This window comes from Monodon monoceros, unplaced genomic scaffold (assembly GCF_005190385.1).
Source record: "Monodon monoceros isolate NGI ecotype Baffin Bay Population unplaced genomic scaffold, NGI_Narwhal_1 Super_Scaffold_11, whole genome shotgun sequence".
Lineage (NCBI taxonomy): Eukaryota > Metazoa > Chordata > Mammalia > Artiodactyla > Monodontidae > Monodon > Monodon monoceros.
In genome coordinates, this window is record NW_021703767.1 from 49894665 (window position 1) to 49916046 (window position 21382).

Consider the following 21382-nt stretch of genomic DNA (forward strand, 5'->3'; position numbering starts at 1 on the left):
AGGATTGTGATGGTGGAAATAATCTTGATTTTTTTTTTTTTTCCCCTCATTCCCACTTATCAACACACTTGAAGGCAAGTCTCTAAAGCCGAAGACTTTTTGTACAGATGCCCAGAATTCTTTTCACTTATTGCTGGCCTGTTTTTGCCCCAGGTCATCCCTATCAATATTCTTGCCTCTGCAGTTCAAACTTTAAACCTGTTTCTAGTTTTTTAAATTCAGTGATTGCTTTTGATCAACTCTTTTTAAAGACTGACTTGCTGCACTCCTCAGAGTCATAACAAACTGGCTGCCTTAAGAAGGAACCCATGCTCTAATTTGGTTCCATGGAACCAACTCGCTGCAACAGGCAGGGATAGCCACATCCCTGAAAGAAGGGAGAACCGAGGCCAGAAAACATGAGAGATGGTTTGGGAGACAGCACTAGTTGGCACAATTCAAATGTCTACCCACCTAGTCCCTGATGAAATACAACACATATTCTTCTAGACTAAAGGCATTCTTTGGGGATGCTTAGTAAAAAGAGCTCTAACACTAGAAGGGAAGAAGTTTCTTTTTCTGTTCTCAGTGATAGCTGCACTAATTAATGACTACAGCAAGTTTTTCATGAGATACTATCTATAGAAGGTTTTGATTCTTATAGTCATGGTCTGAGTACTTGCTGAATGTGGAGCTTTAGCTATATTCCTCCACTAGCTCAGGTGTAGGCTCATCCCAGTCATTTCATGAATTAGATTGGAAACAGTCTCAGAAATTGAGAATTGCATGTGAAAGGTTTATTGGGGGCTGCTCTCAGGAGACATATCTGCAAAATTGGGCAAAGGGAAAATCTGTGCCATACTGAAGTAACTAATGAGGCATCAATCAATCTATGGCAAGCTCTGCAGCTGGGATGGCCCTCAGTGTTATCCCAGATTGAGGCAAAGAACAAGTACATTTTTTCTCCAATTAATATAGTAATTTACTTCTTTGGATAGAGCACTTCAGTATCCACTACAGTACATTGTTACATAAAGAAACAGTGCACAGATAACTGTAATAGCAACATTTGACCTATAATCAAGCAACTCAACACGCTAAAAATCATTTACATTAACTATCATTAAGTGCATCTGCCATTAGGATTTATGGCCAATGTGTTGGAAGAAGACAGAATTCACCTCAAATAGTTCAAATGATGGTATTTCTATTAAAGTAGCAGCTCAAAGACATGGACAGGTCAGGGGATATATAGGGATGATGAGGTACCGAGAGATAGTAACAGTAGGATGCAATGAACTCCCTTGGTGTAGAAAGGACAAGGCACATAAAGGGAGATACAGAAGCCCATTGAGTGTTGGAGTCATGGAGGAAAGTCTATACCAGAAGGAGCTGTAGTCTTGGAGATGAAAACTACCAATAGAGAGGAGATAGATGCCAAAGCCCTTGATTACATTCTGACTTCCCATTGGTCAACCCAACTGGAAGGCAACTAACAAGTGAGTCTGGGAGATGCAATGCACAAGGGTTAGTTTCCTGGGGCAAAGAGTAGGATTAGAATGATAAGAGCAAAGAATGGATAAGACTTGCAAATACAGAATAATCCTCACAGTTCCCAAATAAAATGTAGATCACTCTCCTATCCACAAAGCAAACCATTTTCTCTAACATATTTGACAAGTAATCCCTAATAAAGAGACACCACCAACTGAGATCCCTAGGTCTCAAGAGAGGAAAACTTCGTCTACTCATTTTATTTTATTTTTTCTCTTAAGAATAAGCCCTCAGTAATACGATTTTGAAAGAAAAAAGTATCTCTAATTGCTAATTCTATGTTGTAACTGCCAGTCCATTTTATTTGTTGGACAGGTGCCATGCTAACAGTGCTGCTTTTGAGAACATGGCAATTACAGATACTAGAGAAGCCCCCAGGAGAATAACTAAAAGAAATAATTATTACTGAATGTTCAATGTGGTATGTGTGGCTTTTACAGTACAACACCCATTAAGTGAGAGTCACATGATTAAACCTTATACATATTTTGTCCAAATTTACCCCCTAAGGGGCAAATTACCAGCACAGTTCTGAGTAACATTATTGTAGCTATTAGTCTTTGTGTGCATAATTCCCCGTCCATGATGTTTACAATTTTCTCCTTAGTGTTTCTGTGAAAAGTGGCACAATTACAACATTTTCACTATACTATGGCTTACACAGATAATTAAACAAATACGTTCTTACACAATTCATTGTAAACATTCCCAGTCTTTATAAAACTCCCTCATTTTGGAATAATAAAGACATACTCTATACCTGCAATTTTTATTTTCTTTTACAAAGGCATCACCTGGAAGATTAATAGAACTCATCAATTTAAGGTATAACCTTAATAATTCTCTCTCTAATGAGAAAGTAAACTAGCGCAAAATAATAACAATCACACAGCTTTTACATGGGAATGGTAAGAACAGAATATTTTCATTTTAGAGAGATCAGAGAGATTAAAAATGTATTTCTCACAGTGTATTGATTTTATTATTGAGGCTGTAGTTGAGTTAATTTTAAGTGTTTACTACATTTATGGAAATGAATTAAACTCTGAAAAGTTGGGGCTTTTAACATATCCCGTTTTTTGAAGGTGTTAAATCTAGTAAAAACTGGTACTTAGCTATTATAAGCAAACTTCCAAAATATCTAGATTTTACTTTGAAATAATAGAATATTAGAGTAATTTGGAAAGATAAGTTTATTTTGCCAATAAATACACCAAGTCTCAGAAATATTAAATGGCTTTCTAGAGTCTCACATCTGGTTCCTTCCAGAGGCAGAACTGTAATAGGCAATCTCCTAAAATACCATGCCTGTGTCTTTTCTCCTATTCAGGATGCCTCTTCCAGGTGACTTTATACTTTCTGTTTCAGTAAACATTTTTGAGCCTCTGCTGTGTGCCAAGTACTACTGGGGTGATGGGGACAGGAAAGTGAGTAAGACATGTTCCCAGTTCTTTTAGAACCTCACAATTTAGTGAAAGAATCAATTGTGTAGATGAAAAATTGTCCTTTATTATGAATTATGGAGCACAGAGGAGGGAGTGCTAGCTCTCTCTTAACTCTCCCTGGCTTTGGGGTTTGATTTCCTGTCTTCAACTAATACAGTTACTGAGATCTTCAAACACAGCAAGTTCCTGCTCCTACCAGGCATGGTGGTGGTTTCTTACACTGTTTTGTTTTTTTTTTTTAATTGACGTATAGTTGATTTACAATGTTGTATTAATTTCAGGTGTATAGCACAGTGATTAGGATTATATATATAATATATATGTATATACTCTTTTTAAGATTCTTTTCCCTTATAGGTTATTACAAAATATTGAGTATAGTTCCCTGTGCTGTACAGTAGGTCCTTGTTGATTATCTATTTTATTTATAGGTGTGCATATATGTTAATCCCAAACTCCTAATTTACCCCTCTCCCCCTTTCCCCTTTGGTAACCGTAAGTTTGTTTGCTAAAGCCGTGGGTCTGTTTCGTACGTAAGTTCATTGATATCATTTTAAAAAATATTCCACATATAAGAAATATCATATGGTATTTGTCTTTCTCTGTGTGACTTACTTCACTGAATATGATAATCTCTAGTTCCATCCATGTTGCTGCAAATGGCATTATTTTATTCCTTTTTATGGCTGAGTAATATTCCATTGTGTATATATACCACATCTTCCTTATCCATTTACGTTGATGGACATTTAGGTTGCTTTCATGTCTTGGCTATTGTAAATAGTGCTGCTATGAACATTGGGGTGCAACTATTTCTGTTGGCTTTCTGTGTTTTCCTGCCACTCCCACCAGTCCTGCTTTTTTCCCTGTTGTCTCATGCAGCAGTTGCTGTTTATGTGCTACTATTTCTGATTTTGGAAATTTGAAACCATCTGCAGCACCAGAAGTGGAAGCTGCTTTCTTAAAGAAGAGAGAGTACTCTACTCACAACAGTTACTGCTTCTTCATTATGCTTCTCGAAGGACTGCCTTGTTCTTTGAGTTTCACCTTTTCCTTCAACCTTTGACCACACCCATCCCCAAACTGGAGAATGGACTTTCAATGACACCATCCAAATGTTACACCCTAACTGACTCACTGAACGTGACTGATGACACTGATAAGCATGACATACTCCCGTGCATGTACCAAGGATTATGTACCCCAAACACACAAGGCATAACCTCCCTTTTTTCCCACTCCCATAGGAAATCCCGTAGGAAAAAAGGAATGAGCATGTTATAAAAAAATAAATACCTCATAACTATTTACATAAGGTTATGGAGTCACCTATGAGCAAAACCACTAAATAATGGTGTGTTTCTCCCATTAAAATGGCCTCTGTAACCTTGGCCAGAAATAGCATTTGAGACTAGAGGAGAATTAATGTTCAGTAATTTTTGAATCCTTATTTAAATGTGACTTTCAAATATCTTTCCCAGGAGGAGCCCTCAAAAGATCCATCAAAAGCAGTCGTGCTAATAATCTTCCCTGGGACCTGGGCAGTAGGTTAAGAGACTCACCTCTCATTAATTAGGTGAAGGATTCACCAAATGTTAGGAGTGCACCTGAGCCCAGTATTCACTTTCAGGAGAGCTATCTATCCAGGAGTGAAATGATATTGGAATTATCAAGCATCTAACCAAAGGGAGAAGAAGGGAACGGAACATTAAAAATAAAAATCCAGAAGTCATAAGTTTGAAGACAGTGAAATTGTTTTCTGTTTAAATGGTTTAAAAGGATATTTACAATGGAATCATTTTGGCATTCACTAGAAAACAAAGAGTGTCTTTGTGTGTATGTGTCTCGAAAATGGAAATCCAAATGGGTATTAGGGATCAATTTCTGAGGGAACACTTAGTCCTAGCAGCAGCTCTGAATTTCTAAGTCCCACGCTACCACTTCACCTTTTGTCTGTAGCATCCATGAGCCACCAGTAAAATCTTCCATAATTACCTAGCTGGGGTGGTCCTCCACGCACTCCAGGGAGGTGCTTTGTGGATATTTAAGCCTCTAGCATCTGTTGATTCATTCAGTCCCTTGAGGTGTGGGTTTGAAGAGGCAGAGTGGGAGGTGTAGGAAGGAGAGCAGCTGAAAACAGGAGTCCTGTTCTCTGGCCCTGAGGAAGTCGGGCCATATCTTTTCAGGATCAAAATTATTTGCCAGAGACATAATCATCTGTAGAAGTGAGCTGGAAAAGAATGATTTACCCACCATACCAAACCTAGGAACTTTTTTTGTTTGTTTTTGGCTATCCCTTTACTGACAGATGTATGGAAGAATAAATTCTGACTTTGCAGAAACTACCATTCATTGACTTTGAAAAATACATAGGATAGAGTTAAGGGCTAAGTTCAAGAACATTATTTTGAAATGTATTTGTAAATAAGTTACCTGGAAAACTTTGGTCATTAAGGAAGTTGTGTAGCAAAGGCTTAATGAAATAAGAAATAAAACGACCTAAATTGCATCTCTTCTCCACCCTAAGAGTTGGGCTGCTTTGTTCAGAGTCTCCACTGTCTTTTCCCAGATCCCGCAGTTACTGTATCATCTCTAGTTATGTTAGACTCTTGAAGTACACAAAGGGCCTTTATTTTAGCAGGAAGGAGTGAAGGAATCCATTAAGGTCAATTGGGTATTTTTTTTTTTCCGCTGTCAACAGTTTATTCAATATACAAACAGCATTTCGTACACTGCAGTTAAATAGTCAGTTGGGTATTTTTAATGTTCCTTATGTTCTATGGAGACATCAGATCAGTGTGAAACTAGGAGAGAAGAGTAACACAAGGGACACCAGTAACCACAACAAATAACCTCAATTATCTAACAGGGCAGTGTGGCCGCGATGATGAAGGTGTGTCTGAGTAAGAAGTCAAAGGGTCTACAGAAGTGGTTTCCTATGTCAATTTAAACTGACTGGGTTCATGCAAAATCAATACACAGTTCTTTTAAAGAATCAACCTTTGTGGTGGTCTGTGATCTTAATTAGCAATCACAGGCCTCCTTCTATTCTTCATATGTCTAAAGTAGAATTGCACAAACGTTAAGAATGGTAAAGTCATTAAGACTGCTTGGGAACACTTCATTTCTTTTCTAGTCCTACAACCATTTTTTTGCCTATTGACATTTCTAGACTAAGGCAGAAATGGAGTTAAATATCCAAGGGGTTCATAACTGTGCTTGTAGAAGATAAGAAATATTACCCTTTACCTTGCAAAACACTGAAAATCTCTTATGTTTCCAGCCAAATCTAGAGACTGGGAATCCAAGATAAGCAATTCTTAGGTCCATAAAATAAGTCTCTACATAAAAGACCATAACGTTGAATTTTCCCCGTGCCCTTTGTTTCTGGTAAACGATGAAGTTGAAAGGAATCCCCTCACCCTTATTTATTCTGAAAAACCATTTACTGCTAAGAACCAGCCAACCCCATATGATTCAGATAAACTTAGATAATGCTCTGGGATGTCTCCTTTGCCTTTGACAAGGCCAGACTTAAGACCCTCCAAATTCCCTTTCCTTGCTTCAAACAATTAGCTGAACTGCTTGTTTCTTCTCTAATTAATCAGAAGGAACAAAGTGCTTGTTAACCAAATTTGGGGTAAGATTGTCTCCTTCTCCCAAACGTCTGAACTTTGGCCTACCCTGAGCCTGATCCAGCACAGAAGCCTTCTTAAGGACCCCTCCAGAAAAAATAGAAAAATAGACTGGCCTCAGCGTGAAACTTTCTCTGATCTTCTGTCTGATCCCACTGCGTGTCATCCCACTACCCCACATCTTGCCCTCGAGCCTTGTTGACTTCTCTCTATAATAGAAAAATCTTTTCTGCCTAACTCTTGCGACTCTTGGAACAGATATTATGGCCACAGCTTCTCCCTGCTGCCATAGTCCCCCTCTTCCTATTGCAATAGTCCCTCCCCCTTACAATTATTCTTTTGAATAAAGTCTCTCCTTACTAAATCCAGAAATGTTTTTTATTTGATAAAAGCATACAAGTTTGTTCCAAAAATAATTTTTGTATATTTTTATCTTTGGTTTGTAAGAGGGATCGTGTTTCTCTACGTTCCACGCACAATTTAAATACCGATTTTATATATCAACTAACTATATGTCGGTGTTGAGAGAACAGAGGATTGAGTGGGTCTCTCCAGAGTTTATGTTTCCTGTATTGGGAACTGCTTCTGAAGTAAAATGGGCAGAGAGGGCCAGGTGTCAATACCTCTTTCAAAGACTCTTCAGAGCTTTGGAAAACCAGACAAAAGCCTAGCTAGAAGTGGACCGACTGCTTGAAACATTTCTAAATCTTTTGAACATTCAGAATTTACCCAGGATTTGGAGAGGATCCATGATTATATTGCTGGATATGGGATACTATCTACTCCTAATGAAAGAGGACAAAAAAACATTACTTATTTGGGTCATTAAGAACCAGGGATTTGGATGAGGGAAACTGACACAAAAGTGCTTCCTGAGACAGATGCCAAGTTCTGGCAAATTTTACAGGAGTGAGGTTTCATTTGCAACTGTTTTCATTAAACAGCAAGAGACTTTGAGTCATGGTACAGGGTAATTCTGAGATAAATGACTTAAGAGAGCATGATATGTAAATGTAAAATGGGTTGGCTCATTGACTCAATCATTGTATAAACCAAGTTCCCTTTGTGTTGTTTAGTACAATGACTGACTCGAAAAACCAGCACTCCCACCAAGCTGCAGTCCTTGAGTTTTTAGTTGAACATGTTAAATCTTCCTACTCCGCTGCTTTTACTACTGGCTTCCCTACTGAGTCCCCAGAGAAACGTTGGTTGAATATCCAGCTATGCCTGGGGCAAGACGTTGATTACCGAACAGTCAGAAGCAAAATAAACTGTCTGCAGATATATCAGAGAACAAAAATATTGGCTTTGTAACAATGGAGAAAAATTGTAATTAGGCTTTTTCTTCCCCACTTGCAAGCTAGGCTGTACCCTACATTATTTATTGTGCATCGTTGTTGATTGGTCTTTTGGCGTATCACAATGCTTTCTACATTTGATAGAATGGCAATAAAAGGGCAAACTTATTTATTACTTTTGTCTCTTAATTGAATGTCAGTCATTTCCATTCAAAAATAAATGGCTTTCTTTGTCATTGAGAACTTCACCGATCTCTTCCTATTCTGCTCTAATATTTTAGTACATACATTTCCTTTAATTTTACTATTTATAGAGTCGTTATAAATCAAACCAACTGCAGCGTAACAGGAAATGGTTGCCATTTTCTATCTCAAAGACTCATTCATAATTTCCCAATTACATGTAGTTTAAATACATAGCATCCAATCTGCAGTCTTTGAAATGGTGCCAAATTCCATCTGCTTTCCTGAATATTATTATAGTTATTTCTGAGCATGACATGAGAGAGGGCTTCTAAGAATTCTAACTTGCACACAAACCTCTCTCCTCCATAGAACCTTACTGTTAATCTTGCACTTTTCTGTTCAATAACCCTCTCTTACATAAAGGCACAGTTTTATTGATTTCCCTATCTGGCTGCTTACTGACCTCCACTAACAATCTATCAGTATTTCTTTTCCATTCAGACAAGGATGAGCTGATACCTCTTTCAAAATTCATAAAAAGTTGATTCTGAGGAAATGCCAACAAAATTGCCAAATTTTTATTGGCATAACACTTAATCTTTTGATGCAATTAGGTTATATCTCAAAATTTTACCCAGAAATATGAAGAATTTAAATTACACTTTGAGAAAGTAAATCCATTGCTACATACAGTGTAACTAGTAAATTATCTTTATTTATTTATCTTTTAACATCTTTATTGGAGTATAATTGCTTTACAATGTTGTGTTAGTTTCGGCTGTACAACAAAGTAAATCAGCTATACATATACATACATCCCCATATACCTACCCTCTTGGGTCTCCCTCCCACCCTCCCTATTCCACCCCTCTGGGTGGTCACAAAGCACCAAGCCGATCTCCCTGTGCTATGCAGCTGCTTCCCACTAGCTATCTATTTTACATTTGGTAGTGTATATATGTCCATGTCACTCTCGCTTCGTCCCAGCTTACCCTTCCCCCACCCCGTGTCCTCAAGTGCATTCTCTATGTCTGCATCTTTATTCCTGTCCTGCCCCTAGGTTCTTCAGAACTTTTTTTTTTTTTTAGATTCTATATATATGTGTTAGCATACAGTATTTGTTTTTCTCTTTCTGACTTACTTCACTCTGTATGACAGACTCTAGGTCCATCCACCTCACTACAAATAACTCAATTTTGTTTCTTTTTATAGCTGAGTAATATTCCATTGTATATATGTGCCACATCTTCTTTATCCATTCATCTGTCGATGGATACTTAGGTTGCTTCCATGTCCTGGCTATTGTAAATAGAGCTGCAATGAACATTTTGGTACATGACTCGTTTTGAATTATGATTTTCTCAGGATATATGCCCAGTAGTGGGATTGCTGGGTCATATGCTAGTTCTATTTGTAGTTTTTTAAGGAACCTCCATACTGTTCTCCATAGTGGCTGTACCAATTCACATTCCCACCAGCAGTGCAAGAGTGTTCCCTTTTCTCCACACCCTCTCCAGCATTTATTGTTTGTAGATTTTTTGATGATGGCCATTCTGACTGGTGTGAGATGATATCTCATTGTGGTTTTGATTTGCATTTCTCTAATGATTAGTGATGTTGAGCATTCTTTCATGTGTTTGTTAGCAGTCTGTATATCTTCTTTGGAGAAATGTCTGTTTAGATCTTCTGCCCATTTTTGGATGGGGTTGTTTGTTTTTTGATATTGAGCTGCATGAGCTGCTTATAAATTTTGGAGATTAATCCTTTGTCAGTTGCTTCGTTTGCATATATTTTCTCCCATTCTGAGGGCTGTCTTTTGTCTTGTTTATGGTTTCCTTTGATGTGCAAAAGTGTTTAAGTTTCATTAGGTCTCATTTGTTTGTTTTTGTTTTTATTTCCATTTCTCTAGGAGGTGGGTCAAAAGGGATCTTGCTGTGATTAATGCAAAGAGTGTTCCTCCTATGATTTCCTCTAAGAGCTTTGCAGTGTCTGTCCTTACATTCAGGTCTTTAATACATTTTGTGTTTATTTTTGTGTATGGTATTAGGAAGTGTTCTAATTTCATTCTTTCACATGTAGCTGCCCAGTTTTCCCAGCACCACTTTTTGAAGAGGCTGTCTTTTCTCTATTGTATATTCTTGCCTTCTCTATCAAAGATAAGGTGACCATTTGTGTGTGGCTTTATCTCTGGGCTTTTTTTTCTTTCCATTGATTTTGATTTCTGTTTTTGTGCCAGTACCATACTGTTTTGATTATTGTAGCTTTGTAGTATTAGTCTGAAGTCAGGGAGCCTGATTCCTCCAGCTCCAGTTTTCTTTCTCAAGATTGCTTTGGGTATTTGGGGTATCTTGAGTTTCCATTCAAATTGTGAAACTTTTTGTTCTAGTTCTGTGAAAAATGCCATTGGTAGTTTGTTAGGTATTGCATTGAATCTGTAGACTGCTTTGGGTAGTATAGTTATTTTCACAATGTTGATTCTTCCAATACAAGAACATGGTATATCTCTCCATCTGTTTGTATCATCTTTAATTTCTTTCATCAGTGTCTTATAGTTTTCTGCATACAGGTCTTTTGTCTCCTTAGGTAGGTTTATTCCTAGATATTTTATTCTTTTTGTTGCAGTGGTAAATAGGAGTGTTTCCTTAATTTCTCTTTCAGATTTTTCATCATTAGTGTATAAGAATGAAAGACATTTCTCTGCATTAATTTTGTATCCTGCTACTTTACCAAATTCATTGATTAGCTCTAGTTGTTCTCTGGTAGCATCTTTAGGATTCTCTATGTATAATATCATGTAATGTGCAAACAGTGACAGTTTTACTCCTTCTTTTCCAATTTGGATTCCTTTTATTTCTTTTTCTTCTCTGATTGCTGTGGCTAATACTTCCAAAACTATGTTGAATAATAGTGGTGAGAGTGGGCAACCTTGTCTTGTTCTTGATTTTAGAGGAAATGCTTTCAGTTTTTCACCATTGAGAACAATGTAGGCTGTGGGTTTGTCAAAATGGCATTTATTGTGTTGAGGTAAGTTCCCTCTGTGCCTACTTTCTGGAGGGTGTTTTTCTCTTTCAAATGGGTGTTGAATTTGTCAAAAGCTGTTTATGCATCTGTTGAGATGATCATATGGTTTTTCTCCTTCAGTTTGTTAATATGGTGTATCACATTGATTGATTTGCGTATATTGAAGAATCCTTGCATTCCTGGAATAAACCCCACTGGATCATGGTGTATGATCCTTTTAATGTGCTGTTGGATTCTATTTGGTAGTATTTTGTTGAGGATTTTTGCATCTATGTTCATCAGTGATATTGGCCTGTAGTTTGATTCTTTTTGTGACATCTTTATCTGGTTTTGGTATCAGGATGATGGTGCCCTTGTAGAATGAGTTTGGAAGTGTTCCTCCCTCTGCTGTATTTTGGAAGATTTTGAGATGGATAGGTGTTAGTTCTTCTCTAAATGTTCGATAGAATTTGCCTGTGGAGCCATCTGGTCCTGAGCTTTTGTTTGTTGGAAGACTTTTAATCACAGTCTCAGTGCTTGTGATTGGTCTGTTTATATTTTCTATTTCTTCCTGGTTCAGTATCAGAAGGTTGTGCTTTTCTAAGCATTTGTCCATTACTTCCAGGTTGTCCATTTTATGGGCATATAGTTGCTTGCAGTAATCCCTCATGATTTTTTCTATTTCTGCCATATCAGTTGTTACTTCTCTTTTCTCATTTCTAATTCTGTAGTTTAAAGTCTTCTCCCTTTTTTTGTTGATGACTTTGGCTAGTGGTTTATCAATTTTGTTTATCTTCTCAAAGAACCAGCTCTTAGTTTTATTGACCTTTGCTATCCTTTCCTTCATTTCTTTTTCATTTATTTTTGTTCTGATCTTTATGATTTCCTTCCTTCTGCTAACTTCGGGGTTTTCTTTTGTTCTTCTTTCTCTAATTGCTTTAGATGTAATGTTAGGTTGTTTATTAGAGATTTTTCTTGTTTCTTGAGGTAGGATTATATTGCTATAAACTTCCCTCTTAGAACTGCTTTTCTGCACCCCATAGGTTTTGGCTGGTGGTGTTTTCATTGTCTTTTGTTTCTAGGTAGTTTTTCATTTCCTCTTTGATTTCTTCAGTGAAGTCTTGCTTATTTAGTAGCGTATTGTTTAGCCTCCATGTGTTTATATTTTTATAGGTTTTTTTTCCTGTAATTGATATCTAGTCTCATAGTGTTGTGGTCAGAAAAGATACCTGATACGATTTCAATTTCCTAAAATTTACCAAGGCTTGATTTGTGACCCAAGATATGATCTATCCTGGAGAATGTTCCATAAGCACTTGAGAAGAAAGTGTATTCTGTTGTTTGTGGATGGAATGTCTTATAAATATCAATTAAGTCCATCTTGTTTATTGTATCATTTAAAGCTTGTGTTTCCTTATTTTTTTTCAATTTGGATGATCTGTCTCTTTGTGAAAGTGGGGTGTTAAAGTCCACTACTGTTATTGTGTTACTGTCGATTTCCCCTTTTATGGCTGTTAGCATATGCCTTATGTATTGAGGGGCTCCTAAGTTGGGTGCATAAATATTTCAATTGTTATATCTTCTTCTTGGATTGATCCCTTGATCATTATGTAGTGTCCTACTTTGTCTCTTGTAATAGTCTTTATTTTAAAGTCTATTTTGTCTGATATGAGAATTGCTACTCCAGCTTTCGTTTGATATCCATTTGCATGGAATATGTTTTTCCATACCTTCACTTTCAGTCTGTATGTGTCATTAGGTCTGAAGGTTGTCTCTTGTAGACAGCATATATATGGGTCTTTGTTTTTGTATCCACTCAGCCAGTCTGTGTCTTTTGATTGGAGCATTTAATCCATTTACATTTAAGGTAATTATCGATATGTATGTTCTGTATTACCATTTTCTTAATTGGCTTGGGTTTGTTTTTGTAGGTCTTTGCTTTCTCTTGTGTTTCCTGCCTAGAGAAGTTCCTTTAGCATTTGTTGTAAAGCTGGCTTGGTGGTGCTGAATTCTCTTAGCTTTTGCTTGTCTGTAAAGGTTTTAATTTCTCTGCTTAATCTGAATGGGATCCTTGCTAGGTAGAGCCATCTTGGTTGTAGGTTTTTCCCTTTCATCACTTTAAATATGTCCTGCCACTCCGTTCTGCCTTGCAGAGTGTCTGTTGACAGATCAGCTGTTATCCTTATTGGGATTCCCTTGTATGTTATTTGTTGTTTTTCCCTTGCTGCTTTTAATAGTTTTTTTTTGTATCTAATTTTTGATAGTTAGATTAATATGTGTCTTGGCATGTTTTTCCTTGGGTTTATCCTGTATGGGACTCTCTGTACTTCCTGGACTGGATTGACTATTTCCTTTACCATATTAGTGAAATTTTCAACTATAATCTCTTCAAATATTTTCTCAGACCCTTTCTATTTCTCTTCTGGGACTCTTATAATTCGAATGTTGGTGCATTTAATGTTGTCCCAGAAGTCTCTGAGAGTGTCCTCAATTTTTTTCATTGTTTTTTCTTTATTCTGCTATGTGGTAGTTATTTCCAATATTTTATCTTCCAGGTCACTTATCCATTCTTCTGCCTCAGTTATTCTTCCATTGATTCCTTCTAGAGAATTTTTAATTTCATTTATTGTGTTGTTCATCATTGTTTGCTCTTTAGTTCTTCTAGTTCCTTGTTAAACCTTTCTTGTATTTTCTCCATTCTGGTTCTAAGATTTTGGATCATCTTTACTATCATTACTCTGAATTCTTTTTCAGGTAGACTGCCTATTTCCTCTTCAGTTGTTTGGTCTGGTGAGTTTTTACCTTGCTCCTTCATTTGTTGCATATTTCTCTATCTTCCCATTTTGCTTAACTTACTATGTTTGTGGTCTCCTTCTCACATGCCGCAGGTTTGTAGTTCCCGTTGTTTTTGGTGTCTGCCCTCTGTGGGTAAGTTTGGTTCATTGGCTTGTGTAGGCTTTCTGGTGGAGGGGACTGGTTCCTGTGCTGGTAGGTGCAGCTAGATCTTTTCTTTCTGGTGGGGAGGACTGTGTCTGTTGGTGTGTTTTAGCATGTCTGTGAACTTAGTATGATTTTAGGCAGCCTCTCTGCTAATGCTTGAAGTTGTGTTCCTGTCTTGCTAGTTGTTTGGCATGGGGTGTCTAGCACTGGAGCTTGCTGTCCATTGGGTGGAGCTGGGTCTTAACATTGAGATGGAGATCTCTTGGAGAGCTCTCGCCGATTGATATTACATGGGGCCGGGAAGTCTCTGGCGGACCAATGTCCTGAACTCAGCTCTCCCACTTCAGAGGCTCAGGCCTGACACCAGGCCAGAGCACCAAGACCCTGTGTGCCACACAGCTCAGAAGAAAAGGGAGAAAAGAAAATAAGGAAAAAAAGAGGGAAAGAAAGAAAGACAGAATAAAATAAGATAAAATAATTTAAATAATAACATAAATTATTAAAATGAAAAATTAGAAAAGTCATTATAAAGAAGAGAGCATCCAAACAAATAAATATATCTACCAGTAATAACAAGAGCTAAAATCTAGACTAAGATAAACATAAAAGTCAGAAACAAGTCAGTCGCAGGCACCAAACCCCAAGTTTCCCGTTGCTCCCAAAGTCCACTGCCTCAGTTTTGGGTTGATTCATTGTCTATTCAGGTATTCCACAGATTCAGTGTACATCACATTGATTGTGGGGATTTAATCCACCGGTCCTGAGACTGAGCAGAGAAATTTCCCTTTCTCTTCTTTGTTCACACAGCTCCTGGTGTTCAGATGTCATTTTGGCCCCACCTCTGTATTGTAGGTTGCCCTCAGGCTTCTGTTCCTGCCCAGACAGGATGGGGTTAAAGCAGCGGCTGACTAGGGGGCTCTGGCTCACTCAGGCCTTTGGGAGGTAGGGGTATGGTAGCTATAATTGGAATAGGGGGTGAGCCTGCAGCTGCAGAGGCCAGCATGACACTGCAAAAGCCTGACGCACGCCGTGTGTTCTCCCGGGGAAGTTGTCCCTGGATCACAGGACCCTGGCGGTGGCGGGCTGCACAGGCTCCTGGGGAGCACGGGAGGTGTGTGGATAGTGATCTGTGCTTGCATACTGGCTTCTCGGTGGCTGCAGCAGCAGCCTTAGCATTTCATTCCCGTCTCTGGTGTCCGCGCTGATAGCTCCGTCTCGTGCCCATCTCTGGAGCTTGTTTAGGTGGTGCTCTGAATCCCCTCTCCTTGTGCACCCCAAAACAATGGTCTCTTGCCTCTTAGGTAGTTCCAGACTTGTTCCCTGACTCCCTCCCGGCTAGCTGTGGGGCACTAGCCCCCTTCAGGCTATGTTCACGCAGCTAACCACAGTCCTATTTCTGGGATCTGACCTCTGAAGCCAGAGCCTCAGCTCCCAGACCCCGCCCACCCCGGCGGGTGAGCAGACAAGCCTCTCAGGCTGTTGCGTGCTGGTCGGCACCAATCCTCTGTGCGGGAATCTCTCCCCTTTGCCTTCTGCACCCCTGTTGCTGCGCTCTCCTCCGTGGCTCTGAATCTTCCCCCTCGCCCACCCCTGTCTCCACCAGTGAAGGGGCTTCCTAGTGTGTGGAAACTTTTCCTCCTTCACAGCTCCCTCCCCGGGGTGCAGGTCCCATCCCTATTCTTTTGCCTTTTTATTTTCTTTTTTCTTTTGTCCTACCTACGTACGTGGGGATTTTCTTGCCCTTTCGGAAGTCTGAGGTCTTCTGCCAGCGTTCAGTAGGTGTTCTGTCGTAGTTGTTCCACATGTAGATGTATTTTTGATGTATTTGTGGGGAGGAAGGTGATCTCCACATCTTACTCCTCTGCCATCTTGAAGGCCCCCCATCTTTATTTTATTATTTCAATTTTTCTTTAAGATTTCTTGGTTTCTCTCCTGATGATAGCAATGATTTTCCAGAGTACTTGTGATGTAATAATACATAATGTATGCTTGCATTTTAAAAAAGGCACATTGGGTTGACTTTGAGAATTTAACATTCTCCTGGAAAATTATAAATATTCTAGTGCTAAAGTCTGATATCCCATAGATACACTAAACAGCTGAAACAAATGAGAAAAAATCTTGTCTTTTATGCATTAGGGCTAAATCATAATAGATTTATTACATAATCTCCAATGTATTCTATGTTGAACTCATAGCAAAAGCTCTGTTATTCCTTAAAAATTTGACATGAGATTTCCTGCAGAAGTGCCCTGGTGTTTTCTCATTCATTTAAAAAAATTTGTTTATTTTTTATCTGAGTTTTATTAAAATGCTAAACGAAATATTAAATATTGAGAGCACATATTGCCTATATGATTACTTCTATTTTTTAGGTAAATTTTCAAAAGTTGGGCCCTTCATCTGGGTTTTTGTTATCCTTCTCCTTGGATCAATATCTTCATGCCTTCTACAAGTTGTTTGGACTTTCCAGAACATTTTCTGTCTCTCATCTCTCTAGCAATATCAACCTCCCCCCAGAGCCCTCCACCCCAGTGCTTTCTGTGACAGCCAAGAACTGTCTGTCCATCCGTGTTAGCAACAATTTTTAAACATGGTGCAGAATTCTCTGGGAACATTCTATATTAGTGAGAGGAGTTACACAGTAATGATTTTCCATTTCTTAGCAGTTTGGCATTGATTACAGCCAGGTATAGACCTCAGGCCAGAAACTTAGTTTTGCAAGAGATATTGTAGTTTTTTTCATTGTTTATGACTTAACATTATTTTGATTCTAAGCCCTTATCTAGCTGGCTAGTGAGATATTCAAGGTTCATTATGCTTTGGGCTTCCCTCCACCCCCAGAGATGACAGGGTTTTATGCAGTGCCACCTGCATTCTTGGTAGGGGCAAAGGGGGCACCCTCTGGTAATGGTTGTGTGACTACACAAGTAACTACCAATATGCCCTTTGTGCTTATCACAACAGGCCATTTCAGATCCAGCTCCTCTCTGGACAGAGTTATTTCATGGGGCTGGGTACTCCGATGTCCATGTTACCTCTTCTTAGAAATACCACATGGGTTCTCTTTTGCTGTCTTCCTGGAGTGCTGGTCTAGGATCCATGTCCTCTTCTTTGCCATCCTGAAACTCTAGTCTCCACATTGCACAAAAGATTTGGAAATATTTTTGAAACTCCCTATCCCCAAGTAGTCTTTTCCTGACCCTGGACTCTCCTATCAAACACGTTACCAGGGGTTCATGTGTCTGGCCAGCAACATGAAACATTTGGAGAGGAGGGACTCAGTGCTATGGGGGTAGGCTTGGCTGTCCCCACAATGCCTAGGAAGGCAAGAAGTGTCAGCAGCATCTCAGGTACCTGGGAATGGGCTTGCCCAGACAAAATAAAACATGAAACAAAACAGAAACCATGCCAGGAGTTTAGATGGAAAAAAAAGAAGTGGGAGAAAGTCAGATTCTCAATGCCTGTGAGCATTGCTGAAACACCCTGATCTGGTGCCTGATTAGAAGTCTCAGGGTCACATCAGAGTCCTCTAGAGAGTAGAAGCATGATCTATGTTTAAAGTTGGGCTGACTGGCTAGTCTGAGAGATGTTGATCAGATTTGGTCTTGGCACTGGGACATGACTAGTTTTCAGAAAGGAGATCATAGATCACATTCTCATAATTACCTGATGGTAGAGTAAGGGCTCCAAACCTTTTCTGTAAAGAAGAATGTGGTTCATATAAAGTCTGCCACCAAATTCTTGAATTGCTTCCCAGTCTCTTCTTGTGTCAAGGAACGTATTAGAGTTGACTACTTTATAATGGTTTCCATACTGGCAGGCCAGATAAAACATAAGTTTACAAAATCAGATACCTAGAGTAAATTCCTCTCAAATTCAAATCCTCCAGCCCCACTCTCCCCCCTTTCAGGCACCAAACTGTCCCACTAGCACCTTCCAAGTCCTCCTTCCGTTTAGATCTTCTGATGTGTGCCAATGTCTTAAACAGGCACTGGATGTCCTTTTCCAGTTATTTTAGTTTGGATGACATTTGTTCTTCCTCTTTCTGGGCTAAGTTTCCTTCTAGATCTTTAATATCAATTCTATTTTTTTCTGGGCATTGACATCCTCCTGCAATGAACTCATAGGATTAGATGAATTTCTAAATCAATTTCATATGCTTAAGACAGTTAACAATTTTGTACCAAAGGTAATATTTCTCCTGTAAGACCTGAATTTTTCCATTGTGGGAAAAGAATTTGAATGTGGCATAGTGGGGTGGGATTCTTTTAATATAAGCAGAATGTCCTGGGACTTCATAATAGTTTTTTGTAGGATATTAACTTATAGGAGACAAAAAATAGTAGGAAGATAAAGAGAGAATCATGAAGGGAAAGGTAGGGGGATTTAACAAAGAGAAAGAGAGTTAAAGTACCTTAGAGAGTAGAACTTGGGAGAATTGTCCTGCTTAAAATACTCCTAAGGAATAATGATAGAATCCAAGGAATGGATTAGTAAATTTTCAGGGTCTTTTGGAGAGAAAACATGTAGGCATGGGGCTTCCTAACATCACTTAAATCAAAATCTACATATGTGCATATGACTGACTCTGACAAGCTGTTAGAAATATTGTAGCTTAAAAATTTGTCTTACTATCTGATTCAGTGTCTGCTGTTTTTCTTTAATATTTGTAGGGTGATTAATTCAACACCTGACTTGCACACAGTATGAACACAATAAATGATAGCTCCTAGATGAATTTTAAAATCATTTGATTGAATTTGAAAAAAATTGCTGATACATTCAAAGCAATTGCTGATTCAGTACATAAAGCAGGGTAGGTCTTGCAATCAAGCATGGTAAAGGAGAGATAGGAGAGAAGGAACTATGAAATAATTGGATTGAAAACAAACAATGTAGAAAATAGAGACAAATAGTATACTAAATTTAGAAAACATTGTTTTTGAGGAAATAAAGATTTTAACATGTAGCCTTGTCAAAAAGTGATCTAAAGATTCTGAATGACCCCTTTTTGATCTTATCTGTTCTTTAAATCTTTAGTTTCACAAGGTTCTAGCAGGCATGTGGGGCATTGGGGAGGTGTAGGGGAGAGAGTTTGAGTAGCACAATATACTGTTAAATTTCTTTTCAGAATGCCTTTAACAAATTAACATTCACAGATGCATTGACTTATTTGAACAAAACACATCAGCATTCTAATTCAAATGGAATAGAGGTGAATGACTCAGTCCTGGAAGAAGCACAGGAGGAGACATTTCATAACTGACCATGGATACTGGCTCCTCTATTTTTTTTAAATCTCTCTTTCAGTTCTTATCCAACATAATCCATTAGACTGTCACTATTGCTTATTATTTATTTAGTGAGCTCGACTGAGTCCTTGAAGACATGTGAGCAAAGCTCCTTGACTTGAAAGACTGCATTGCTGAGGGCAAAGGTGTTAATATAGATTTTGGCCCCTCGACTAGAAAAGCACTTTTAAAAAGACACAGCCAATAAATGATTCAATTAGTGTAAGCTCCCACCTGCCCTTTTTAAGAAAAGAGACTTCTATGTCATAGCAGTACCCCAAGACCATTCCCTTTGTCCACACTGCACAGAGTGGAGTTGTTTTTCCAAGCTGATAGCATTTGTAGGACAGATCTAAGGGTACAAGGAAGAAAAAAGGGTTGCTGATGATCTAAGGCCAATACTCCGTAAAATGACTTGAACTATTTTACCATCAGGTCCTATACTACTAGATTATAAACTGTTAAAAACAACATCAACAACAACAAAACTAGCTTGGTGTATCAGTGATTTGACAGTTTTCATGATGTGAATTGGGTTTACTAACAGATTGTGGATTTCCAGCCCTCTGCATTACACAGTAATTTCCAGGCAGTTTAAAACCACTTCTGGCCTGCCCTCTTTCCTTGAGTCTACTGCTGAGTCTAAAAGCCTTCTCGATTCCCCTGTGTTTATTACAGATTCTTTTGCCATCTGAAGAATCAATACTAAATGCAGGCATAGAAAGACAGCATTTTATACTTGGCATTTGGAACAATGGGAGGTCATCATTTATCAGTATTTTTTCAGGCACCAGGACATTATAAAACAAACTGAATTTGTAGGTTAAACAATTTTTCAGTTACAGAGGTTATGGCACATCAGCTTTTTAACTAGATATACATACTTAGAGAAAGCCTTGATAAAAAGTGTAAAGACCCTCCGAAATGAACATTGTTACCATTGTAAAACTGAGGAAAATATCTTGTCTGCTTACTTCAAAATTTTTAAAGAAACCTAGAAGCAAGAGTTACTTGAGAATTAACACTGTGGGACAGCATCTTCAAAATGTTTTGTTAACGAGAAGAGTGAGGATAGTGATTTACTTTTTTAAAAAGTTTTATATTTGGGGCACACTTTGGGAAATTCACTAGTTCATTCTGAATGTGAGACACTGATAAACTTATAAAACGGTTCCATTTTTATATTCTCAATTCCACTGATAAACTTATAAAACGGTTCCATTTTTATATTCTCAATTCCAACAATATTTATCTATGCTTTCTATAACCTGTCATTCAGCAAGGCACTGGGAACACAAATGGTCTCATTAAAATACTCCTTTCAAAATGTTTTCCCTGAATAGACATTGGAAGAGGTTTCCAGCTAAATTGAATACAGAATAAAGGGACAAAGTAACAAAACATTGAACTTAGAAATACCTCATTATAGTTTTAATTTTGGATTTAATGTATCCATCAGATGTCAATCAAATCTGCTTGCTGTATGTTTCCAAATCATGTCTACTTATGAAGTATATCCCAATTGAGAAATTATGCTTTTAAAAATAATCATCTAGCTCCTGTTCTTGCACCCACATAGAGAGAAAATTTAAGACTAGAAAAGATCTAAAACTGTATGTTTCATCCCACTGTACACCTGGTACATATTCCTCTGACAAAATGTTCTAAGAATGGTTACAGAGGTAAGAAGGGGGGGAGGGATACTAGCATTTCATAAACTCATAACATGCACTAGGCCACATGTGAAGTCTTTACAATATTCTTTGCTGCTTAAACTTTCTTCCAACAACCGTGTGAATGAGGTGTCACAGTCCTCATTGAACACGTGGATGCTAAGGCTCAGAGTCATTGAGTCACCTGCTCCTGGTCCTATGCTCAGTTGGAGGTGGAAGAGATAAACAAAACCAGAATTTTGCTACTAAGTTCTTCCTTTCATCCAAAATGCATTTTTGAGAAACAACTTGTAATGTGTCCATTATTGGATCGCCAACTAGGAGGATAAAGCATCATTTGTTCAGAAAGTGCACTTTTATTTTTATTACAAGTTATCT